Consider the following 25266-nt stretch of genomic DNA (forward strand, 5'->3'; position numbering starts at 1 on the left):
CCTTACTTTCTTAAACTTTGACCAAACCTGATTGCTGCTCCTGACTTGGGGGTTCACCTGAGGGGCCACTGTGGCAAAAGCCATTGTGGTTTCTACTGAGGAGTTAGCCTGTCTGGTAGGATTAGACCTTATCAGCATGAATATAACAATTATTTAGTAATATAGAGATTAGAAATAATTACTATTAGCTTAGAGAACAAGTTTAGCTAAGGATCTGCCACTCCCTCTTGGGGTGGGAGGGGCAGCTTCAATCTGACAGGTCAGGGCTTTCCATTACTTATCCAAATCCTAAATACTCCCTCTTGCCTTCCCCTTTCCTTCCATTACCAATATAAGCTTTGTCTTCAATATCTGTGCCTGGGAATTATTTGAGGATACTCATTGCTCTCTGTTGCCATTAAGCTTGATTCTTATCAGTTGCCAACTGAAGAAGACAAATCCCGTCTCAGTCCTCAACATTAGGATAACTAGCTACTACTCAATCCTCAATCAGACCTGTGGGTAATATTAGTTAAAGAAAGGGAACATCATTAAAGATTAGCCTCTGCTGGATCTTGGCTTGAAGAACTCCAGCCCTGTCTCCATTTCCAACTGAAACCAACTGCTTGGGGGAGGGGTTTGAGAGCAAGGAGTGCCTAACCCCCTCCCTACACACTTAAGCCTGTCAGTGGGGGAGGAGAGTGTCCTGGAGACTTCTAGCCTTGGCCTATCTGCTTCCCCAATATTTCTGTTATTACCAACATAACATTAGGGAAGGCTATTTCATGATGTTGATTGATGATATCAGTAAACCCTCTCAGCTCTGTTAACAATGATGGTGATTGCTCTCTAGGTCCCTCAGTAGAATAACAGGATACAGGTTTCAGGCCTGCCCTTCACCCTTCACCTCACACCTTCCCAAGTCCCTGCTCCAATCTGAGCCTGCTTGTCTTGTCATTTGGGGTATTTATAGGCTGGGGCCAATTGCTTTTTGTCCTTGGCTCATGGCACCTGGGGACATTCCAAGGTTCCCAACTGTTGGTCCTGTCATTCAAAGTGATATCCATCTTGTCCTAGATAATAATTTCAACAATAATGCTGTTTTGTTTTCTGAAAACTTCAACCTGGAAATTTTCCTGTTGATTATGTTCATCAATAGATCTCTACACTATGCTAAACTACACTTATGTATTCCTATCCCTCTATCTACCCTTCCCAAAATAATAAGTCCTATATAATCTATTGTCCTGATCTATCTATGCTTATCTATGCTAAGGACAAAGGATGGGAAAGATTTTTTTCTAAGAAAGTGTGGAGTTTGAATACAATGGCTTGCAGAGTTTACACTGAACATGGATATATAACATATAATAAACTGTCGCAAATATAACAATGTCTATCTATGTAGCTTGTTCTTACTTATTCTAATCAATTGCATTCCTGCAACAAACCATCTTATTGCTTTGTAATACTAAATTTTTAAATGCACATTTCTAACACACATTTCTAACATTTTTAAACTTCTAATCCCTAATCAATTATTAGGAAGATTAGAGTATAAGTTCTTAATCTATATTAGTGTATTAGTTAATTAGTGACATTTCTAACTAACCTACACTATCCAATGTCTGCCCAACATTTCTTATTGGTTATTCTATTTAAACATTCATAACTATTTTACACTGTCTCTTTGCTAACTAAAATTGAACTTCCCTTTCTATGCTCTCCCTCTGGTTAGTAAGCTAATCATTTTTTATGTGCTAGTACCAAATTAATACATATGTACAAAGTTTTCTATGTGATGTTCCAATGAAAGAGTGTGAGTACTGTTTGGCCTATCAAGGAATCTGAATTCTCTTGTTTAATATGGCCAATGTACTTTGTACTCAAACTTATTTACACCTATTTACACTATGTACATGTGATGTGACTTTATTGTGTCTATGTGTTGAAACTATGACTTAGCATGTTCTACTTGGTTCACACTCACCTTCTTCCTTCAGAATCGTTCTGTCCATCAGCTAGTGTTCAGATGCATGCATTCTAGTGTGTGCATGTGCTAATTTCTCTTTGATTTGTGTCTGAATGTGTAAACTTCACACCATTCAAACCTAATCTTATTCAACTGATCTTGTTTCCTCTGTGATTCTTCCAATGAAGTTGTCCAAGTCAAATAGATGTTTCAACAGTTCAGATCTTTGTGTAGTCTTTGTGACATGTCTCTTGTGTTGTCCTTGCACCATTCCTGATGTCCTGATGTCCTGGTGTCTCTGGAATCTCATCTCACCTTCATCTTTGCTGGATATCTGTCTTGTCTGACATTGATTTCCTTGTAGAGTTGCCCTGGATCATGAACCAGCGTGTGATTGTGTAGTATTGTGTGATGAAATTTTGTGTTGCCACAAAATTTTCTTCTTATGAAATTTTTGCGTTTTTGCATTTGTCATTGACGTTGTTGGCTTAGTGTTTATTCTTCACTGCCACTCCTGAGGTCTTGTGTAGAACGGCTTTCAGATTGTTGTTCTTCATGTATGATTGAGGCATTTGTGCAAACTAAGTCAGTGCTTTGAGTGTCTTGCTCCCTTTGTTGGTCTATGTCTTGCCTGTCTGTGTGATATTGTGTTTCATCTATATTTGTATCTGTGATTAGGTCTTTTCATGTTTGAGGCTCTGTCTCTAAGTCTGATTCATTTTGTTGAGGCTTTTTGGATGTACTTTCTTGTTGAATTTGTTGTTGAGGTCTTTCTTTGGAGGACTTTATGTGCATGTAATGATACCATGCTTCTTTACCTTTGATTTTTACAGCTGTATGTGTCACTAATACTAATTCATATGGACCGTACCATTTTGTTTCTAATACTGATCCAGGTTTAAAATCATGTAAGCAAAAATCTAATGGAATTCTTTGTTGGATCTAGGCTAAGCATTGATGTTCATCTAGACTTTCTTTTAGTAGAGTGATGTATTCATAGATCTTGCACTCTATGCCAAGGTGTGATAGATAATTGGTGTCTTGTGGAGCTTTTCCATGCCATGGTAGTTGCCCATATAGTAACTCAAATGGAGATGAATGAGTAGAACTATTTGGTTGGCCAAGTAGATGAAAAAGTGCCATGGGGAAGACATCTGGCCATTTCAAATGGTTCTCTGCACATAGATTTCATAACACAGTTTTGAGACATTTATTCATCCTTTTCACGTGTCCTGAGGACTGTGGTCTATATATGGAACATAGGTGTCTCTTGATTCCTAATACATGGTAGACTTGATTAAGAATGGAATTGACAAAGTGACTACCAGAGTCAGACAAAATTATTGCAGGAATGGAGAATCTGGGTATTATTTCTCTAAGTAGGATCTTAGCTACAAATGCTGCATTATTTCACATGGCTGGGAATGCTTCTGGTCATTTAGTTCGTTTATCCACTATCACTACGATGTATTTGAGTCCTTGGCATTTTGGCATTGTGACAAAGTCTATCTGCAAGCATTCAAAGGGAGTTATGCTAGTGGTTTCCCTCCCAAAGCCTTTGCTTTAGTGATGGCTTGGTTGTATTCCATACAGACTTTGCAATTGTAACACACTATCTTGGCATCTGTTGTAATGCCAATTGTGATCCAACTTTTTATAATTGTATCAACCATTGCAAGAATTCCATAATGACCCTTTCTGTGAATAGCTGTGCACAATGTGTGGTGTAGTAATTTCAGCAGAAATGGTTTTCTCGAGATAGACATCCACACTCCATTTACTAGATTTGCTCCAAGATTTTCTTGCCAATATTTCACTTCTTCTTTAGAGTAAGCTTCTTGTAATTGATCTCTATCTACTAAAGACAAGTGTAATATTTGCTTAGTTCCAAATCTAGCTGCAAACTTCCTGCTGATACCCACCTGGTAATTGCCTAACTGTACTGGCCCCATAATTCTTTGATGTGCTTGACAGTGCATCACAGAAAGTTGGGATGGTAATTGTGTAGCTTGAATTAATTCATTGATCAGTTTCCCATAGGCGATTGCTTTCCTGTTTGAATTTACAAATCCTCTATTTCTCCAGATTTCACCTGATGCATGCACTACTCTGAAAGCGTAATGCGAATTTGTGTAGATGTTAGCAGATTTGCCTTTTGCTGTCTCGAGATCTTGTGTTACTGCTATAATTTCTGCCCCTTGAGCTGAGATGTTTGGCTCAAGTGCTGTGAACCATAGAGTTTTGTCTTGAGTGGTAACTGAGGCTCCTATAAATTGTTTCCCATCAACCTTGTAACTTGAACCATCACAGAACAATGTGAGTTCAGCTTGGACCAGGGGTGTGTCTGATAAGTCCTCTCTGTTCTTCTGCATGATCTCTAAGGTTTCACTGCAACTGTGAAGACTATCCTCTTCTAATGGTCACACAGAGATAAAACTTGCTGGGTTGATGTTCTTGCACTGATGGAAGGTTGTGTTCTCATTTGTTAGTAGGATTTCTTGGTACTGGGAGAGATATTGTGATGTAAAAGCTTGGAGACTTGCATTCTGCAGTGTGGTTTCGAGTTGGTGCTCAGAATACAATTTCAGATCCCCTCCCAGAAGGAGCTTTGAACTTTTCCTAACCATTAGAGCTGCAGTGGCAATGATTTTCAAGCAGGAAGCCATTCCTTGGATAACATGATCAAGGGTAGAGTTGTAATAAGCTATGGGTCTAAGGTTGTTACCTAAATATTGCATGAGGACTGCACAGGCTATTCCTTTGTCTTCATGTATAAATAAAAGGAATGGCTTATTATGATCAGGAATGCCTAAGGCTGGCAATGGCAGCATGGCTGCTTTAACTTCTGTTTGGCATGTGTGTGTTCTCTATTGAGTATGAGTGGTTCTTTGACATCTTTTCTCAGAGGGCAGGGAAGCTCCAACACCCCTCCCCCAAAGACAACAATGAAAGTAGCCAAATTCACTTCTTTAGCTTTTAGCACCAGCTGGGGAAAATCTGGCCTCAGGTCCCACTAACCTAATTAATCAACAATACAGAGAAGAAGTCCTTTTAGGACTGAATAGCCCAAACACACACATAAAAAAATGATCATAGGACCAAGATTATAGTAGATTACAGGGGAGAAAGAAGGAAAAATATAAGTAAACAACAGAAAAAGAAAATAGAAACCACAATAGACAGCTTCTATCCAGAAATTGAACAAAAAGCAAACGGATCAGAAGAAGATAAAGGAAGACCAAGAAAAAACATAGAAACTTCAGTGAAATGGACACAGGCTTTGGAAGAACTAAAATTCAATTAACTCGAGAATTGCTTATGAGATTTAAGATGTACAATTCCATGAATTGGAGAAATGAAAGGCATATCTCTTAAATGGAGCAAGGAAGCAGGATTTTTGTTCATTTCCTCTGTTTCCCTTGCCAACATATTTGGAATTTTAATCTTTACATCACTTCCCTCTCCATTTGCAACACCAAGCATATCCACATTCTTTAAATCAAAACCATTATTTTTGGGGGCAGCTGGGTAGCTCAATGGATTGAGAGCCAGGCCCAGAGATGGGAGGTCCTAGGTTCAAATCCAGGCTCAGACACTTCCCAGCTGTGTGACCCTGAGCAAGTCACTTGACCCCCATTGCCTATCCTTACCACTCTTCCACCTATAAGTCAATACACAGAAGTTAAAGGTTTAAAATATAAAAAAAATTAAAAATCACCATTATTTTTACCATTCACAAAATTTTCATTAAGTTCTATACAGTTGAGGCCTGTAGTTTAGTGTATGATCTACTTTTTCTATGCTCTTATGTATGTGCAAATTCCTATCTATTTGGTGTTTATTAAATTCAGAAAAAATATATATGCCTATACATGTACATATACAAAATATACACATATATATGATACATGCATATATAGTTCATGTGTGTGTATATATTTTTTAAAGAAAGTGATTGATCCTAAAGCATACAGGGAGCCAACCTAGAATCCATAGGTCCAGTCAAGGCAATTTGTCATAAAATATCCCTCTATATCTCTGGAGCAGTTATTTACAAAATATGTGCCTTATGTGCCTAACATCATTTCCCATAGAAAGATCTAAGTCAAGATATCTGCATTCTAGTTCACCAAGTCTATCCATGAACTGAGACGGTTTCGAATTTTCACCTTGTTTCAAATCTTCAAATTTAGTCCAGTTACTAAGCCTGTCAGAACAATCTCTAATTGTTTTTAGTATTGCATTTCTAGCGTGACATAGATGTTTGTAAGGTTGGCTGAATTCAGGTCCCAATTTAGCTTTTCAATTAGCCAATGAATTGTACCCTCTCCCTGGGCCTGGATGATAAGAGAAAGGACTTTATTCATTTCTCTTTCCTATAGCAGGACATGGAGGAAATCATTAATGCCTACCCATCTTGGATTGTAAATTCTATAAATGCTTTCAAACTTTTTCATTGCTATTATGGGTTCATCCTCAAAGGAAGGGGTCTTTTCCTTGAATCTTTCACCATCTTGTGGTGAAAAAGGTGTATGATATTTAATATTGACTGTTTCCTCATTTATCATAAGTGGTAACATTCCTTTGAGGGAACAAGCCTGTATTTGAGTTGTCTGTGATTACTGGAGTCTGACTTGTTGTTCAGGTTAGAGTTGAGTAGGTGAGGGAAGGGGAAGGAGAGATTGAGTGTGGAGGGAGAGCTGATCAGGAGGGAGGGAGGGAGACAGGGCTAAAGGGTACTGAGTAGGAGTGGGGGTGGAAAGGAGAGGTGGATGCTGGGTGGGTTGGAAGGGGTTAGTCATGGTCAGGGAAAAGGAAGACTGATTGAGGGTGGGGGGAGAGGAAGAGATTGGGTAGAATGGGAAGGGCTTGTATGAGAATGGAAGGCCAAAAGAAGGAGACAAGGGAGGGGAAGGAGGTGGAGAGTGGGAAAGGGAAAAGAGAAGGAGAGTTGGGGGGGAGGTGTGTGGAGGTTGGGTAGAGGGGAGGGAGAAATTGGGCAAGGTAAGAGAGAAAATGGGCAGGGCAAGGCAAAGATTGGGTGCAACAAGTACAGGGGTAGGTGGGGTAAGGGTCAGATGGTAGGGTAGGGTAGAGAGGTAGGCTGGGAGGAAAGGAAATGAGAAGAGTGAGGGGTGAGCGGGGTCTGATGGGGGAGGGGCCAAATGGTCAAGTCCTGGCCTGGATCAAGAGAAGGAGGAGGAGCCCCCTCATAGGGAAGGTGGGAAGATGACAGGGTGTCTTTCTTGCTAGATTTAAGTAATGGTTTAGCAGGAGGAACTGAAGGAGTCAAGTCACAATGGTCTGGATCTAAAGAAGGAATAGCCCCCTAACTAGAGGACAATGAAGGCAGTGTGTCAGGGTTTTAAGAGTCAACCAAACTATTGTCAGGGTTAGTAGCTTTGGTAGAATTGTCAAGGAGGTGTGCCCAAAGGAGCCAATAGGAGTATTCTTTAGAATTTTTATGGCCAATGGTCACTTTTAGTTCTTTCAAAACTTTAAAGTCAAATAAACCAAATCTTGGTCAACTAAAGGATTTTACTGCTCATGCTTTAAACAATCTCATTGCTTCCTTCTTTGACATACCATCTTCTTTTAGAAAATTGGGATCCTTCCAAGAGCTCAATAGTTTATGCAAGGGTGAACCTGGAGGAATCTTGTCTTATTCCCTCTGATTTGTTGCAATATTTTGACCCTGAATTTAGTAAAAAAAATTCTAGCCTTTCTTTCCTAATCTGTTTAGGAAAATTCCTGGGCCTTTTTTCCTTTTCTGAGTGAGACTTCTCTAGCTGTTGTTATTGAAGAGTTCAGTATCTGTGGTACAAGTCTATCACTACCAGTGCTCAGTAATGTAAAGGTGAAAATTAATGGTTGGACAACATTTTTATAAAATTATGTAGTCTCCAATACTTAATATATCTTGAGTCAGAAATTTATTTATAAATATTTAGAAAATCGAGAGGAAACAATAAAGTAGAGAAATGTGAAGAGTTTAGAGAAGTTATCTATCCTATCAACCTAAATGTTAACTCTGGGTCTGCTTTATCCAGGCAGAGATTAATTAGGTTTCAACCAGGAAGGCTGGTGGTGTGTAACCACACAGACTCCTCCAAGATGGAAGCTAGTGTCTTAGGAAACTAGGAAAAGAGTCAGTTTTTCATTCACCCAATGAAGTAGTCCAGGAGTCAGAGTTTAAGTAGAAGCCAAACTCCAAGCCCACAATCCAAGCCACAGTCTCCAGCAAAGCTCCCTCAAAGATTATCCTCAGAATATAATCTCTTCAGACTATCTTCTCATAGACAATCTGCTCTGAGGGAGTTTCAGGGCTTACTTTTATGGTGATTTTTTTGTCCCTTCCCCTCTTCACAGGGGCCAATCACAGTTTCCAAATCATCTAGCACTGCCCAGGTGGCAGTGTCTGTGGGATTCACACCTCTCATCCTCTGAAGGTGTCAACTCTTATCAAACACCTCTGAAGGTGTCAACTCTGATCATAGGATTCACAAGATTGGGATCCATACCTCTTATCCTCTGAAGGTGGAACCTCTTATCAAAGGATTCACAAGGTTCTGACTGAGTTAAAAGGGTAGAGCTCTCCAACTAAGTAACTGTGAACTCCCTTACTTAGTGTGAAGTAAGGGTGTTTTTAAATTTTTGGTTGATTAATTCAATATAGACAAAAAGAATACAGAATTTCTTTTCAGTAAGAAGCTGTTCTAACTATTGCTTCTGAGGAATTCAAACAATGAAAGGATCCCAAAACATTAAAAAAATTTTTGAGACACATCTTCCTTTAATATTATTGTAGAAAGCAACAAAACTAGATTAGGATTTAGCTATTTTGAGTAGCTACTTATCATGGACAATCCTACCAAAATCTGTGACACTGAGAAGAGCAAGGGCAGGAGTAGCAAAAGCAGCAGAACCAGCATTGGGACAATGATGGTGGCAGTAAGGTTAATCTGCCCTCTTGTCTATTCTAAAACTAAAAGGCTTAAAAAAAGTAGAGTACATAAAGAACAGTGTTCAGATCCTTCATGAAAAGCAATTGTTATGCTTGTGCTTCTTGCCAACCCACTACCCATGGAGTCCCATTGCCACCAGGAATGGACAGCCCTGAAGGAGAATTTAAGTGTATGGGCCTCCTGTTTCAAAATAACACCCAAGGGAAGAATCACAGAGCCCTGTCTTATTTGTTTCCTCTGGAGAAAAAGGGAAACATTGAGGCCATCTCTGCTGCCCATCCAAACTCCAGCAATCATTCTGCATGCCTTTCCAGGAAGGCAGAGCAACTCCAGAGTATTGGTGAAATGGGAATGTTCACTCAGGATTGGAATGTGTCTGGAAAGGGGACTGGCAATTTCTCAGGAATGCACATATAAATAATTTTTTTGTTCTTTAAAAATTTTTTTTTCTTTAGCTTTTCTAAGAATTCTTGTTGGAGAAAGTCTACATCTTTCTTAGAAGCTTTGTTCATAAATGTGTTGTTTTTTTCTGTTATCTCCTTCTGAAGTTGTGTTTTGACCTTCCCTGTAACCATAGCAGTTTTTTAAGGATTAGATTTTTTGTTGTTAATTGCTCTTTTTTATGGTCTATTTCTGTACTTTGAATTTTATGTTAGAGTTGGACTCTGATCACCAAGTAGTTTGTGTGTGTGTGTGTGTGTGTGTGTGAAGGTGGATGTCTGACCAAAGCTTCTGTATTTTATGTCTTTTTGTTGCTTTCACAGCTTGATATAGGGGCTTATAAGTTTTCAGTACTTTCAATATAGTATTATAAAGGGAGAGGTTGGGTCACTGCCCTCCTAGTCTGTGCTCTAGACCTCACTCAAGTGATTCCCTGCTCCCTTATGACTTTAACCATTTCTTTCAATCCTTGAATTGCAAACTGGAATTGAGTAATGGGCAACAGAGCTGCCAAATGTTGCTTGGCCTTGTGCCTTTGGATAGTCCAGGAGTCCCTTGGAATCTCTTCCTGACTTGGTTGTTCAGTCCCCACACAGTCCCTGGGCATTGCATTTGCTCCACAGGCAGTTTCTGCTTTCCTTGGGCTGTGTTCCCAATCAGTACCCACCTCAGTGTCTACAGACCTATCTATCTTCCTAAGCTTCCCTGGGCTGGAAAAAGTGACTCACTTTGATTTTGTTATTTACTTTTCCACTTAGAAGAATTCAGTCTGGTGTGTTTTTAAAGTTGTTGAAGAAGGGATATATTAGGATAAGTCAGCAAAAATGCTGGCTTCACTTGGTTATCTTGGCCCCACCATTTGAATTCTGGATTTCCTGACTGGTTCTAATGACGATAATGACAATGTTTGCAGAGCTTTTTATACTTTTGAGTCATTACCTCCAGTTTATTTTGTATGTATCTTCTTTGTCTGGTTTCTGTATGAGCACCTGAAGGATTTATATATATATTGCATTTCTTTACATTCTCTGATCTTAACATATGACCTGATACATAGTAAATGCTAAAAATGCTTCTTCACTTAGCCCTTATGACAAACCTATGTAAGTGCTGTTTAATATTCCAATTTTATACATGAAGAAATTGAGGCAAGAAGGGTTAACTGTCCCCAGAGCCAATAGCTAAGTGTCTGAAATAGGATTTCAACTTGAGTCTTTTTTTACCCCAATTTCAGTATTTTAGGCACTATCTCACCTACCTGCTCACATCCTTTCTCTGGGTTTCATTGGGTTTTCATTCCAATTATCTCATTTCATCAATATTGTGACCTTGTCTCTTCACCTCTGTATACCTACAGTTTTCTCACCTAAAAAGGGAGATGATAATAGAATCTCCTGCCTCAGAATGATTGTGAGGATTAAATGAGATGATATTTATAAAGCCTTTAACATAGGACCTGGCACATAGTAAATATTTAATAAATACATATTTTATTCTTTTCTTCTTATCCTTCCCCTATTCAGAGTTTCAGCTCTGTGTGATTCTCCCCCAATCCCTTCCCATCCTATCTAGAGGAGGACAGAGAGGTAAGACCTGAAGATTCATCCATTAATAAACATTTATTAAGTGCCCATTCTGTTTGAGGCACAGTGCTAAACTCTGGGAATATAAACATGAAAAAGAAAGTCCCTTGGCCTCAAGGAGTTGATAGTCTAATAGAGGAACATCATACAATAAGGGAAACTGAAAATTTGAGGGTGAGAAGGGAAGGTATCTAATGAGGGGGAATGGATGGAGATAGAAAGGTTCAAAGGAATGCAACTGGGTAGGAAATGAAGTCATGGCTGGCCTAGGTGCCCTTCTAAAATGGAAGTTTGAAGCTAATAATCAAGGAGTTCCCAGGGGGAGAAGGTAATGATGAGGGGAGAGTATCAAAGTTGGTGTGATTTTGCCTGATGAGGAGGTTAAAGATAGTATAATGAAGAGATGTAAATTAACACAGTTGTGGAGGAAATGAAAAGATGGCTGACCTGGGCATTGTCCTTAAATGGAGGCTGGAGGAGGATCTCTCCACTTAGCACTGGATTCAGCACTGCTTTCTCTGCAAATTCTTGTCAAACACATCCTTTTCCCAACTCTACTCCCAAGTGAGGCATGCTAAGTAAAGTAATGTGTATAGAGCCTTTACTTCAAGGGCAGCAAGACTGAAAATCTCTAACTCAGCAGAGGGCAGGCCAAGGAATACATCTGGCTGCTAAGAATACTTTCCAAAAGAACTGAGACCTGTTCTCTTCCAGAAGACTGGCTCTTCTGGAACTGATCTTCTTACCAGGGAATTAGAGAGTTAGAATTGCCAGCCTTAGAGACCTTCCATAAGTAGTGGATCCTTTAATATAATTTCACTAACATTTATGTTGGGATTTCTTTTCCCTGCAGAGAAGCAACTAGCAAGAACAAAACTAAGGTCATGGAAGTCCTGCTTAAGTTGATGTTGTGCTAAGAAGCCAAAGCACCTGGATTCAAATTCCTCCCTGACATTTATACTCTTGACCAAGTCATTTAAACTTTACCAGAGTTTTGTAATCTGCAAAATGAAGGGATAGAACTAAGTGGCCTCTTAGGTCTCATTCTAGGATCCTATGAAATGATGTGCCTCAGAATACAACTTCAAAAGTAATGGTGCAGTGGACAGAGCAAGTCTCCTCTCACTTGACTTCCTAAATATTCCTCATGCACAGATATGATCACATCACTTTCCTGTTCAATAAACTCCTTATTTTTTAATTTCATTTATTTATTATGTTATATCATATTATATCTTATATTTATATGATATTATCTTGATATATTTACATATTATCCCCTCATCTCCAGAAACAAATATAAAATCCTCTACTTGGTTTTTAAAGTCTTTCACAACATGGTTCCTTCCTATCTGTCCTGGCTTCTTACATCATACTCCTCTCCAAGAACTCTACATTTGAACTCTGCTGACCTCCTTATTGTTCCCACTCTTCATGAATCTCTTCCTTTTCATTGGCCATCATGCAGGTCTGGAATACTCCACCTCCTAGTTTTCCCAGCTCTCTTCAAACTCATCTCAATCAATCAATAAACATTCACTAAACACCTATTATGTGCAGAACACTGTACTAAGTCCTGGAAATACAAAAAAAAAGGCAATAGATAGTTTCTCTAGAAACTTATTGTCCAATGGAGGAAACAACATGCAAACAAATATATACAAAAGAAATATATACAAAATATATAATATACATATGTAAATAAAGAGTAAATATACATATATTTGTATGCATATGTAAATATATACAAAACAAGCTACATACAGGATAAATAGGAAATAAATACCAGAGAGAAGGCGCCAGAACTAAGAGGGGTTGGGAAAAGATTAATGTAGGAGGTTGGAAGTCACTTGGGACTTAAAGGAAGCCAAGGAGGTCAGTATTCAGAGCTGAGGAAGGAAATCATTCTAGACATGGAGAATAGCAATGGAGAATGCCCAGAGCAAGAAGACAGAGTGTCTTGTTTGTACAATAGGTATGAGGCCAGTGTCACTAGATGGAAGAGTATATAGTGGGAATAAGGTACTGTTGGACATTGATACACGAGCACCTTAAGTCACGAGCAATTTGAGATATAGGCAGTCATGATCAGGATTTTTTTGCTTTAAGTTACAATATGACTAATGAATCACAAGATTCTGCAACCCTCCACTAGATAGCCTGCCAAACGTTTGATTTCACAAGTTACCTGAGGCTATCTTGTTTACTGGGGTTTATCTGGCCCTGCTCCAAACCACAATTAATTCAAGAAATAAAAATTGAAACATTAAATTAAATTAAAACATACCAATTGTATTGTTTTAATAATTTTTAAATTAAATTTTCAATAACATCAATATGATTAATGGTAGGTTGAACTCACAGTTGTTTAAAGACCGTTTTTCACTTTTGGGTAAGCACTGAGTTAGATTGATGGTTCTGACTGGTTGGAAAGTTTGACCTGCAAACTTAGTTTGCAAGCAGGAGTTGGATAGATGGATTGTACTTCTGCATACAATTCAGAATCATTCCTTTCTAGATAGTAGTCTGAATGTTATTTTCCTTAGATTGCATTATAAAATCCTTTGTGATTTTCACAAAATATATATTTCAGTATTTAACCAGTTGATAGGATTCAATGGTGGAATCAATTTGTCTCTTTTTCTGTCTTTTAAATTTCTACATTCCCTTTCTCATGGCCAGTGAGAAATGGAAGGAGAAATGTTTGGCAGATGAGTTTATTTGACTTTTGCCTTAATGAGAGCCTAAAAGAAGATTTCTTTTAACCAATTAAATTATCTTAGAGTTTAGGAGACTCAGAAATCCATAAAAAATGTTGTTTCCTAAATTTCCCAAATGGCTTCTCACTTTCTCCTTCATTATTTTGAAATGAATGGAAAAGAGAGAGAGAGGTTTATTTTTTCCAAAATGTAAACCTCCTTTTGTCATCACAGACAAACAACATGTAGATAGAACAGACATATTACAAAACATAGAACATTAACTGATAACACAGACAATATACCTGGGGTGTTTCATGCATACTCTGAGAACACAGAACATAAAATTAGGGACTATACTTCTTTTCATTCTGGCATAAAGATCAATTGTTACAAATTATAGGTGGACTACTAAAGAATTCTGTGGAAAAAAAGGGGAGCTTATTAATAATGAAGGAATTGTCTGGGATAATCTGTGACAGGCTTTTTTACATTTTAAAAGTTGGTCAGAAAAACTTAGAAAAGTTCTAAATTACTTTTAATGCTCTAACAGATTTCCTAAAACAAACACACTTTTCTTCTACACTTTTAAAGTTTCATCTAACCTGTAGTAAGATTTAAGGAGTGGTTTCAACTATATCTCCTAGCAATTTTTTGAAAGTCATTAAGACTTTAAAAATGTTCTGTGGTTATTACTAATGGCTGTGGGCAGGACTGGTTTTTCTGGATTAAAAAAAATGTGAAGTTGCTAGCCACTTCTGGAAGGGGGGATTAAGTAAAAACTTTTGGTCATTTTGAATTTGCCAATTCCGGAGAGACTGCCTTATCTCTGAGTAGTTTTAAATCTATATTCTTTAGATAGAGAAAAATACCTAGGAGGGGGAGGGGCCATTGGTGGTTGTTTAACCTAATCGTAGCGTCCAATCCTCTAAGACAGCCTCACTTTCAGGGGAAAGTCTCTCTTTTTTAGAAAACCTAGAAAAAGTCTGTATGAGATGAGTAGCCTCAGGGGAAAGGTCTAAAGCATCCCTAAAGTCCAAAAAGAAAAGGTTTCTACTGGAATCTGTTCCCCTCCATGTTCAGAATAATAAGATTGTTAATCAAAGCAAATTTTTTCCTATGTCTCTAAATCTATTGTTCCCTCATCAGGAAACCATAGGCTACAAACGAATAAAAACCAAAAACTTAGTTAACTTTTGTTTGCTTAGTTTTCTTTCCTTTGATCCACTATGTCCCATAGTGTCCTTTTTATCTTAAAAGTTCTGACCTACTAATCACACTAACCTATGCTACTGACAGAGGTACTTCAGCACCCTTGGTGAGATTCTAGCCATTCGTGGGGAAGTGTCCTCAGCTTTGGTAGGAAGGGTGCGGGGTTAGGAGCTTACCTAACAGAGAGTCCTTGGTCTGGGCGCCACATGTGGAGTCCATGCAGGTCCAAGTATCTCTCAGAGGTGGGGCAGCATCAGAAAATATAACAATGAGAAACAGAGTGCCTGCAAGGCATTATAGAGACTGCTCTGCTCTGCTTGGGATAAGTTTATTTTTTATACTTTTTAGATTACACATATGATCATACATTTTTCCTGGCAGATAATGGATTAAGTCATACACTAACTTTTAAGAAATTACAAAATCATTTGATTGACATTCCATAATTATTCTATTTTCTTTGATTAAACAAAAGATGCAAAGTTTTTGCAAGAAACATTCATCACAGGATAACTGGGCTAGAAATTATATTTTCCACCCATCAGTGAGGTGCAAAACATGCATTTCAGCTAAGTATAAGAATTAATTACATTTAACCAATTAAGTTAAAAATTATTATTCTTTACTGTATTCTGTTACATTATTAATCAATAGTGATTTGCTACACTAATCTATTACACAATTATTCAGATTTCAAAGGAAATAATAACCTTAATGCAGTCCAAATATTGTTCCAATAACAGCCTTTGATTTTTCAAATGTAAGTTTAATGTTTTGGTTAGCCTGTGGGGTTATCAAAACAGTCCATTGAGTGGTGCATACTAACTTTTCCCATAAAGGGGGACTTTCTGTTTTTCATCTATTGTCCTTCCTGTGTAACATTCCAGCTCAGGGTGCAGGGGAGATTTGGAAGCAGTCCTGACCTGTTATGATGCAACTCCTGTGCTTGGGAGTGAAAAATCCAAGTACAGTTTTGTTGAGGTTTCTAAATCTTTAACATTAACTCATCTGCCAAATTATTATGAAGTTATTTTTAGGGGAATATCTATATTATACATATAAGGGTGAGGTTTTCCTGGGAGACTATAGAGGCCCTGGGTAACCTTCAGCTATTATTCTGTATATCCCTGAGGTTGAGTAGTGTTATTGATCATTATAATTCCAATAATATAGTGTGTTAGTAAGAGAGGGGTCACACTGGGGAATCTGAGTGGGTATTTCCATCCTTCCTGAGGCTGCTTTGCAGCCTTCAAGGTCCACCCTGCTACCAAGTCATTCAAGGTGGGTTTGATGGCTCCCAGAAAATAGTTTTTTTTTTTTAATATCACACAGCAAGTGGCTCTATATAAACTTATAGAAATCCAATATAATAATGGGTTTCGTTGCTATTGTCAATAACTAAGCTATTGGGAATTTTATGAATTTGGTACTTTCTTTGAATGTGCATTATCTACTTCACCCCTGTTTTATAAATCTCTATTTTGTGAAAATCACTTGCACTCACGCAGTGGATCGTGGCCAAGTTTAAAAAAGAAATGGATCTTATTTTTTTTATGAAGAACCTTTGTATTCTACCTCTTCTTGGCTAACACAGTGTGTCACTCATTCTAAGCTATATATTTTTTCTTTTTAAAACATTTTTTTCCTTGCATTTGCAATATAGTATTTGACACCTTTGAAGTACATATGATCAATATTAATATTTTTTTATTTTGCACTAACATAAGTTTAAAGTACATTTGTTTGTTTTTTTTAAATTTTTTTTTTAAATCCTTGTACTTCGGTGTATTGTCTCATAGGTGGAAGATTGGTAAGGGTGGGCAATGGGGGTCAAGTGACTTGCCCAGGGTCACACAGCTGGGAAGTGGCTGAGGCCGGGTTTGAACCTAGGACCTCCTGTCTCTAGGCCTGACTCTCACTCCACTGAGCTACCCAGCTGCCCCCAGTACATTTGTTTTAATATTAATGCATACCCAAAAAGCTTTAAACTATAGAATAATGCCATTGATTGTCTAAGTCGAATAGGTAATATGTTCCCTATCCTTCTAATTTGCTTATAATGCCTTCCTTTACGCCCAGGTCACATATTTATTTTGATCTTATCTTGATCAGTGTTATAAATTATTGGTCTATGACTAGTTGCTGTCAAATTGCTTTTCAGTATTTGAGAAGTGAGGCCTTATTTAGAGAGACATAAAAATGTTGCACCAATTTGATAATGTGTATTATTCTCCATCCTCTTTATCCCTGTATAGAATCTTGTACCCAGAAACAGCAAAGGGACCCCTATAATCTCCTTCTGAGTAGTTGTTTGACCACCCTTACCATCTGTGGCTGAACGTTGTGAAAGCCTTTGCTGCTGCTTCAGCTGCATCCAAAGTCTGTTGCCATGACTGGGCATGCACTGATGTACTGTGTTCTATTTCCACCTGGGTATACCCTCATGCTGGCCTTCTAAGTTGCTTTCAGGTGAAAAATTATTTCACCAACTTGAATTGTCAACAGGTTGGATTTTTTCTTTTTAAACTGTCTATTCACATCACTTAACCAATGATAAATTATGGAATGTCCTATCATTATTAATAATGTGATAATTGTGGAATGACTCTTATTTCTTATATATCTGAATCAGTTCCTTACAAATCTTGGAAAGGACACTGTTATCAGAGAAATATAATGTAAAGATTTTGTTCTTTGACCCATTCATTGTTTAGGATAGGATTATTTCATTTCCAATTCATTTTTAATCTTTCTTTCTGCTGACTTTTGTTGAGTGTAATTTTTATTGCACTATAGTCTGAAATGTATGCATATAATATTTCTACTTTTCTACATTTGAATGTGAGGATTTTATGTCCTATTATGTGGTCAGTTTTTGTGAAAGTGCATATTCCTTTCTATTCCCATTCATTTTTCTACATAAGTCTATCATATCCAACCTGTTCAAAGTTTTATTTTTCTCCTAAACTTCTTTCTTGTTTATTTTATGGTTGGATTTATGTACTTCTGGGAAGGGATGGTTGTGGTCCCCCACTAATATCTTTTATCTATTTCTTTCTATAACTCATGTAACTTTTCCTTTAGAAATATAGATGCAATGCCATTTGATGCATAGATATTTAAAATTGATACTGTTTCATTTTCTATGGTGCCTTTTATCATGATGTAATTTCCTTCCTTTTCTCTTGATTAGATCTTTTACTTTTATTTCCTGTGAGATTATGATTACTACATCATTTTTATTTTTATTTTAACTGAGGCATAGTAGCTTCTGCTATAGCCTCTTACTTATTTGTAGTGTCTTCCTGTTTTCAATGTTTTTTGTATAGACAGCATATAGTGGAATAATGGTTTTTAATTCACTCTTCTCTCTTTTTCCATTTTATGGGTGAGTTCATCCCACTCACATTCACAGTTCTGATTATTAATTTTGTTTCCCTCCCTCTTATTTTTCCCCCACTTACTCTTCTTTCTCTCTCTGTTTTTAACCTTTCTCTGTTCACAGATGATTTTTAAAAAATAATAAACATGTACTTGTCATCTTAGAAGCACTATTGTGTATTGGTTCTGAGGCAGAAGAGTGGTAAGGGATAGGCAATGGGGATTAAGTAACTTGTGCAGGATTACACAGGTAGGAAGTTTCTGAGACCAGATCTGAATCTCTAGGCCTGGCTCTCAATCCACTGAGCCACCTAGTTGCTCCCTTCACAGATGTTTTGTTTTCAATGACCTCCCCACCCCAATTCACACTCCTTAGGGCCCTCTTTTATTATTCTCCCTACCCTCCTAGTCTCTATAGGGTAAGATAGGTTTCTTTAGCCACCTGTGTGTGGGTGTTACTCCCATTTTAAGCTAATTCCAATGAAAGTAAGGTTCAAACTTAGCCACCTGCACCCCAATTTTCTCCTCCACTGTGTTTGCCTCTTATATGCCTCTTTTTAAAACTGTAATGTAGGGGGCTGGCTGCCTTACAGGAGTAGTGTGAAGGATGGAATTAGGTCAGGCCCCCAGGGCTCTAGGCTGGAGTAGAGAGTAGAATATGCACCAGGGGTCCTGGACTCAAACAGGCAGAGAGACGGTTGAAATTCACTCATTAGCAAAGCCTAGCCCCTTTAAGCTCAGGATTCTAAGGGCCAGCCCTGAGAAATGGAAGTAATCTTACTGGACAATAGGAGAGGTCAAGCAGGAAGGAAGTTGGCACTTCCTGGATCTAACTGTTTAGTGGAGTTTGCCAGCTGTAGCCTATAGAATGTTCAGACAAGTGATGTTTACTTGGCCTTTGGTTAAGGTAAGGCAATGACTTCAAGATCTTTAAGCTCATAAATCAAAGACGTTTATTGGTGATAAATTGAATTAGGTAAGAGGGTTTGGTAAGTGGGTAAGGTGAGCTAAGATCTTGAGATGACTAACTTCAATTAACTACTCTGAGAAATACAGAAGGTCTTCTTAAGGTGCAAAAGAAAAGAGTGCCTTAGGGGCACACTTAACTCTGAAAATATTGGTTGCTGACCCAGGGCTGTGAAGCCCTGGGCCAGTTGAGAATAGAAATATACTCTTGTTTCCTATAAGGGTTGTTGTTTTTGCCAATGAACTATTAGTATTTGACTTGCAATGGTAGTTATGCCTACCTGCCTAAGGAAATCTAAACCCAAACCACCCTGGGGCCCAGTCCCACATTCCTCCTCCCTCTCCCTCAGTTAGCCCAGAAGAAGAAGTAGAAGTGAACTCCCATCAAGGGTCTGAGATCCTTCTTTTATACCCTCAATTCAAACTGCCATCTTGGCACCCACCTGGGTCACATGCCAGGTTCTATGTTCTAAATGGTGATGTAAGGTAAATTAATCAATTATTATTTAGGAGACGAAGCAGGCAGAGTTGAAGGATTCTAAACGGAATTGGGGAGCAGGAAGTGTGCTTCTCTTTTTGGGATGGACTCCATGGTGGTTGGGGACAAGTTGTAACTGACCCCAGGGAGATCTCAGAGGAATTAGAGTTTGTACCCTGATTTCCTGGGATCCAGAAGGAAGACTGTCATCTGCTTGTGGGAGATTTTTGGTCGAGACTATTAAACCTAACCTGTGTTGCTGGTTAACTTGGGCTAGATTAGCTCCCAGATCTATCCACCTGATGGAGTACTGGCTGAAGACCTGAGAAAGCTGTACCATTGCTGGATTTTTAAAATTTTAAACCCTTAACTTCTGTGCATTGACTCATAGGTGGAAGAGTGGTAAGGGTAGGCAATGGGGGTCAAGTGACTTGCCCAGGGTCACACAGCTGGGAAGTGTCTGAGGCCGGATTTGAACCTAGGACCTCCCGTCTCTAGGCCTGGCTCTCAATCCACTGAGCTACCCAGCTGCCCCCATCCATTGCTGGATTTTGACAGGACTCAGCAGTAAGGATCTCACTTTCCATCCTGATCTCCATTGTGCCCTGCCCTGCTATAGTTTTAGCTTAGAGTAGATAAGTCCATTCCCTGTACCTGAGGCTTGCCCATAGACTGGTAGAATAGAAACCCCTTCTCCCTTCTTTAGACTATAGTTTCCTTGAATTAAACTTGTTTATAAGTCCTCTTGTAATTTACTTGCTGGTTTCACAGATTCCCTGTCTAGGTGGAGCAGGGTGACAGTTAAGGTCTGTCCCTTCTGTCAACTATCATTTCCCCAAACAGCTAACCCCAGTTTCCCTGGCTTGTTTGGTCCCAGACTATTGTCCATTCCTGTCTCCTACTCACCCTTCTGAACCGAGATAAATGTTTAAGTTAACTCCCCCTGGTTTTCCCCATAAGAATGGGCAACTGCCAGCTTGCACCCATGAAAGCATGGTTGCAAGATTTTATACACTACAATATACCCATTGTCTTTAAGGAAATCTGCACCTTGCAGCATTTCTGCATTCTTACTTAACTAAAACTATACTAAAATTCTATGCTAACACTGAACTAAAACTAACAAAGTCTTATTCCCCTTAACTATTCCCAAAACAAAAAAGGTTCTATCTCCTATTCCTAAGCTACTTCTATTTTGAGCTAAGCTAAGACAGGTAACAGGGAAAAAATTAAAGGAAAGAAATGGGGTTTGAGTATTACAAAATTTTGATCAGAAAAGAAAAAAAGGTCAAACATTGTAACAAAACAACACATTCAAATCATAACTATTGCCTAGTACAACATACAGTACTTAAACTCTAAAATATGAAACATTCTATCTCCATGAACTAAGATCAAAGTAAAAACTAAAAACAAATTCCTGCAACATTCTAAAGAGCTATGCAAACTTACTAAAATTAGTGATGTTATTATGTTAATAACCTCAAACCTATGTTAGAAGGTTAGTGTGTTAAAATAATTCTAACAGTATTTAAGCTAAACCAGTTAAACTAAGCTATTTTAAGCTAATACAGTATTTTTAAAAAATTCTGTCCCTGATATAACTTTAATATTCTAACTATTCTGTCCGTATGTGTTAGTACAGAATACTAAAGGTTAATGAATAGGACATTTACATATATACAATGCTTTGAAAATGTAAGGTGTCTGAGCTAGAAAGTGTCTGAACCAATGTAAGAGAAAAATCTCTAAGCAATGGGCACACAACTCTTTCACTCTTATGTGTGTGTTACTACATACATGTGTACATGTGAAGTTTAAGAAATGTGTTAAGTGTTGAATAATGACCTAGTCATGTGGTGAAATGTTACATACTTGCCCCTTTAGAACTCTTCTGCTAAAAGCTATGTGGTGTTGGATGGAATTCTAAATGCTTGAGTGCAGTGAGAATTGTGTGACCATGTGAAGTATACTCTTCAAACCTAAGGTTCCATCTCTGATCTGATGAACTCCATGACACTGTTGCATGTCACACTGGTTGTGTAGGCAGGTCAAAGGTTGGTTGCATAGTCCACAATGGTGATGTCCTTGTGACAATCTGCGAAGTCTGTAGTGTCTCAGCTGTGCTGTTAGATATTACCACATGCACTTGTCAACTTCAGCTGGAACTATTGAACAGTTGTATTGACTTGGGTTACAACATTTTTGTGTGTCCATAAAAATTCTTGATTGTTTTTCTTCTTTTCTTCAAAGATTCATGTAAAGTCAAATAAGTGCATTTATAATGATGTTATTGCTTGATTAACCATCGCTGTCACTATCCAGGTCTGGAAGTGATTGAACTTCTGATTGTAGATCTTCCAAAATAGCTTTATCTTCTGTTTGGTGATGTAACATTATTATGTCTCCTGACTTTTTTTCTAAACTAGGTTGATTTAAAGACTGCTGAATAGAGATGGTTTGATTTATTGGCTGCTTTCCTGTCATTGATCAAACTTTAGGCTGCTATGCTGTTACTGAATGGTCTTTCTGTTGCTGCATTGTGACTGGGTCTTCTTGTTGAGGCTTATCTTTAGCTGACTTGACATGTGTGACATGGAACCATGGATCCCTCCCCTTAATTTTGATTGCACTAGTGGTTACTAGAATTATTTGGGATGGTCCAAGCCACTTAGGTTCCAATACAGATTTTCTATTGAAATTTCTGGTGTATACATCATCACCTGTTTGGAAGTTGTGCGGATTAAAACCAAAGGGTACTCTTTGTTGTGTTAAAGCCAACCTGTGGACTTGATTCAAGAATTCTTTGAGAAACTTAATATACTCATAGAGTTTGCATTCTATACCAAAATGTGATAGGTTGTTCCCAGTTAAGATGGCAGCATAGTAAAAAGCAGCTGCTTAACCTCTCCTAATCAAAACATATAAGACTCCTCAAGAAGACATAAAAAGAAATCCAGAGGAACCAATGGAACCCAGAACAGGGCGCAGCATTGGAGATACTTGGAATTGGGGCATTTCCATTCTATAAAGGAGTGAAACAGCTCTCACTAAAACACTGGCTGAGCAACCCCTCCCCTGCCCCACACCACCTACAATGTCAAAGCCAGCGCACATATGTTAGAGCAAGTTTGGGGGACACATTAAGACCTTGGCAGCTACCTGGGGTCACCATGGCCTGCTCCTGAGAGCAACAAGAGTTAAGACCCCAAGAGGCTAAAGAACACACGGACTTTGAACACAGACCCTGAGCACAGGCACAAGCGCATGCACGAGTGCAGGCGTGGACGCAAGTGCAGACATAGGCGAGGACTTGGATCCTGAGTGCAGGTGTGGACCTTGAGTGGGGACCCAGTGCAGAGGGGTACACAACTGTGGAAGCAGCACCCTGAGACTGTTAAAGGAGCCTTGGGCAGAGGAACAAGCAAGGGGACCACCAGGAGGCGTAACCCTGAGAACAACTAGACCTCAGACCTCAGGAGCCTAAAAAGAGCAGACAGACCCTGAGTGTGAGGATAAACCTGAGATTGTGCAGGGCTAACAATGGCAAGCCAGAAGCAAGAACCCCAAAAGAGAAAGATCATCAAGAAAAAATCTGTAACACTCAACAACTTTTGCACAGATAAAATCCAGACAACAGAGCAAACAGCAGAGGAGAACAAATGAGTAATCATATCCAAAACTTCCCAAAATAATGAAAACTGGCCACAAGCTATTGAAGAGTTCAAATCTGAGATGATGAGAAAGATGGAAGAGTTTTGGTGAGAGAAGTGGGAAATAGCTCAAAAGGAAATTAACAGGTTAGAAGACAGAAACTCCCAATTGGAGAAAGATGCCCCCAAAACGAAATGGTAAGCAAATTGGAAACCAAAATCTGGCAAGAAAATAACAGTTTAAAAGGTAGAATTTCACAATTGGAAAGTGAGGCAAGTAAATTGAAGACCAAAAATGACCAGATTTAAAAGGAAAACCAAAAGACAATAGATGAAAACCAGTCCCTAAAGGCTAGAATTGAGCAATTAGATGGTAATGATCCCTCAAGACAACAAGAACAAATAAAGTCAAAAGACTGCTAAAATAGAAGGAAACATGAAATATCTCAATGAGAAAGTGACATATCAAGAAAACAGGTCTAGAAGAGACAATCCGAGAATCAATGGTCTTCCTGAAAAAGCAGAAATTAATAGAAATTTGGACTCTATACTAAAAGAAATTATTCAGCAAAATTGCCCTGAAGTTCTACAACAAGAGGGCAATATAGATATTGAAAGGATCCATAGATCACCCTCTACACTAGACCCAGAAAATATAACCCCCAGGAATATAGTAGCCAAATTCAAGAGCTTCCAAGTAAAAGAAAAAAATTTTACAGGAAGCCAGAAAGAGACAATTCAGATATCAAGGAGCACCAATAAGGATCACACAGGATCTGGCAGCCTCCACACTAAAAGACCACAAGCCTTGGAATATGATATTCAGAAAGGCAAGAGAACTGGTTCTACAACCAAGGATCACCTACCCATCAAAACTAACTATGTACTTCCAGGGGAAAGTTTGGGCATTCAACAAGATAGAAGATTTCCAAGTATTTGCACAGAAAAGACCAGGACTAAATGGAAAATTCAATATCCAACCACAAAAATCAAGAGAATCATGAAAAGGTAAATAAGAAACAGAGGGAAAAGAAAGAAAACTTGTATTTTATAAATTTGCCTCTTTAAGGGCTTCAATATGATCTAATGATTTGTATTCCTATGTGGAGAAATGTTATGTATAATTCTCTGTAAGGAACTTTATTCACTATTATAATATTCACTATTATAGTAATTAGAAAAATTATTCATAGGGAGAGGTTGGAATACTAAATGGTCTAAGATGATATGGGGGTGGGAAAGAGGGGGGTGAACAGTAGAGGACACCAAGAGAAACTTGAATGAATAAGAAAAATAGGATATTCTATTACACACAAAGAGGGTATGGGAAGGGGAAGGGACGAATACTCTTATAAGAAGGAGGGGAAGAGAGCATTAAGAGGTAATACTTAAATCTTACTCTCAGTGTAATTAACCCTGAGAGGGAAGAGAGCTTTATCCATTGGGATATAAAACTCTATCTAACCCTTCTGAGAAAGTCAGAAGGGATAAACCAAGGGGAGCAGGGGAGTGGGGAGGTCAAAAAAGAGAGGGGAGAAGAAGAGGGAGGGAATTCATTAGGCCTTAAAAATAAAATGAGGGGAATAATAAGGGTTGGGGTAGAAAGGGAAGTAAATAAAGGGAGGGGACAAGAGTTACTGGCATAAAGCAAACCACTGGTTTAAAAGGAAATAGTTAAGAAGAAGGGGTAGACATTTCGGAGTTCTGGTAAGATGGTGGCATAGACAGAACGAATTTTAAAACCTCTGCACCTTTACACACTGAGATAGAAAACAATGTGCTTTGAGAAGAAAGAGGACCGAATCTAATAACGGGACAGAGCAGAGGGAACCCTACTGCAACACAACTAAACAGGTATGCCAAGAAAAAGGCTTCAATACTTGAACTATTGGGACTGAGGGCATAAAAGGGGAATCCCAGGATCCTGGGATGCCTCC

At 38.4% G+C, this 25266-nt stretch overlaps 1 long non-coding RNA gene across 2 annotated transcripts in view; it reads left to right on the forward strand.

Moving 5' to 3' along the window:
- The window catches only part of LOC123236760, a 78154-nt gene extending 66033 nt beyond the window's left edge, over positions 1 to 12121 (forward strand). For both annotated transcript variants that reach the window (XR_006505435.1, XR_006505434.1), the window contains one exon: positions 11794 to 12121. This is a non-coding gene — a long non-coding RNA (uncharacterized LOC123236760). The remainder of the gene's footprint in view (positions 1 to 11793) is intronic.
- The last annotated feature ends 13145 nt before the right edge of the window (positions 12122 to 25266 follow it).

The sequence above is a fragment of the Gracilinanus agilis genome, chromosome 2 (genome assembly GCF_016433145.1).
Source record: "Gracilinanus agilis isolate LMUSP501 chromosome 2, AgileGrace, whole genome shotgun sequence".
Classification (NCBI taxonomy): domain Eukaryota; kingdom Metazoa; phylum Chordata; class Mammalia; order Didelphimorphia; family Didelphidae; genus Gracilinanus; species Gracilinanus agilis.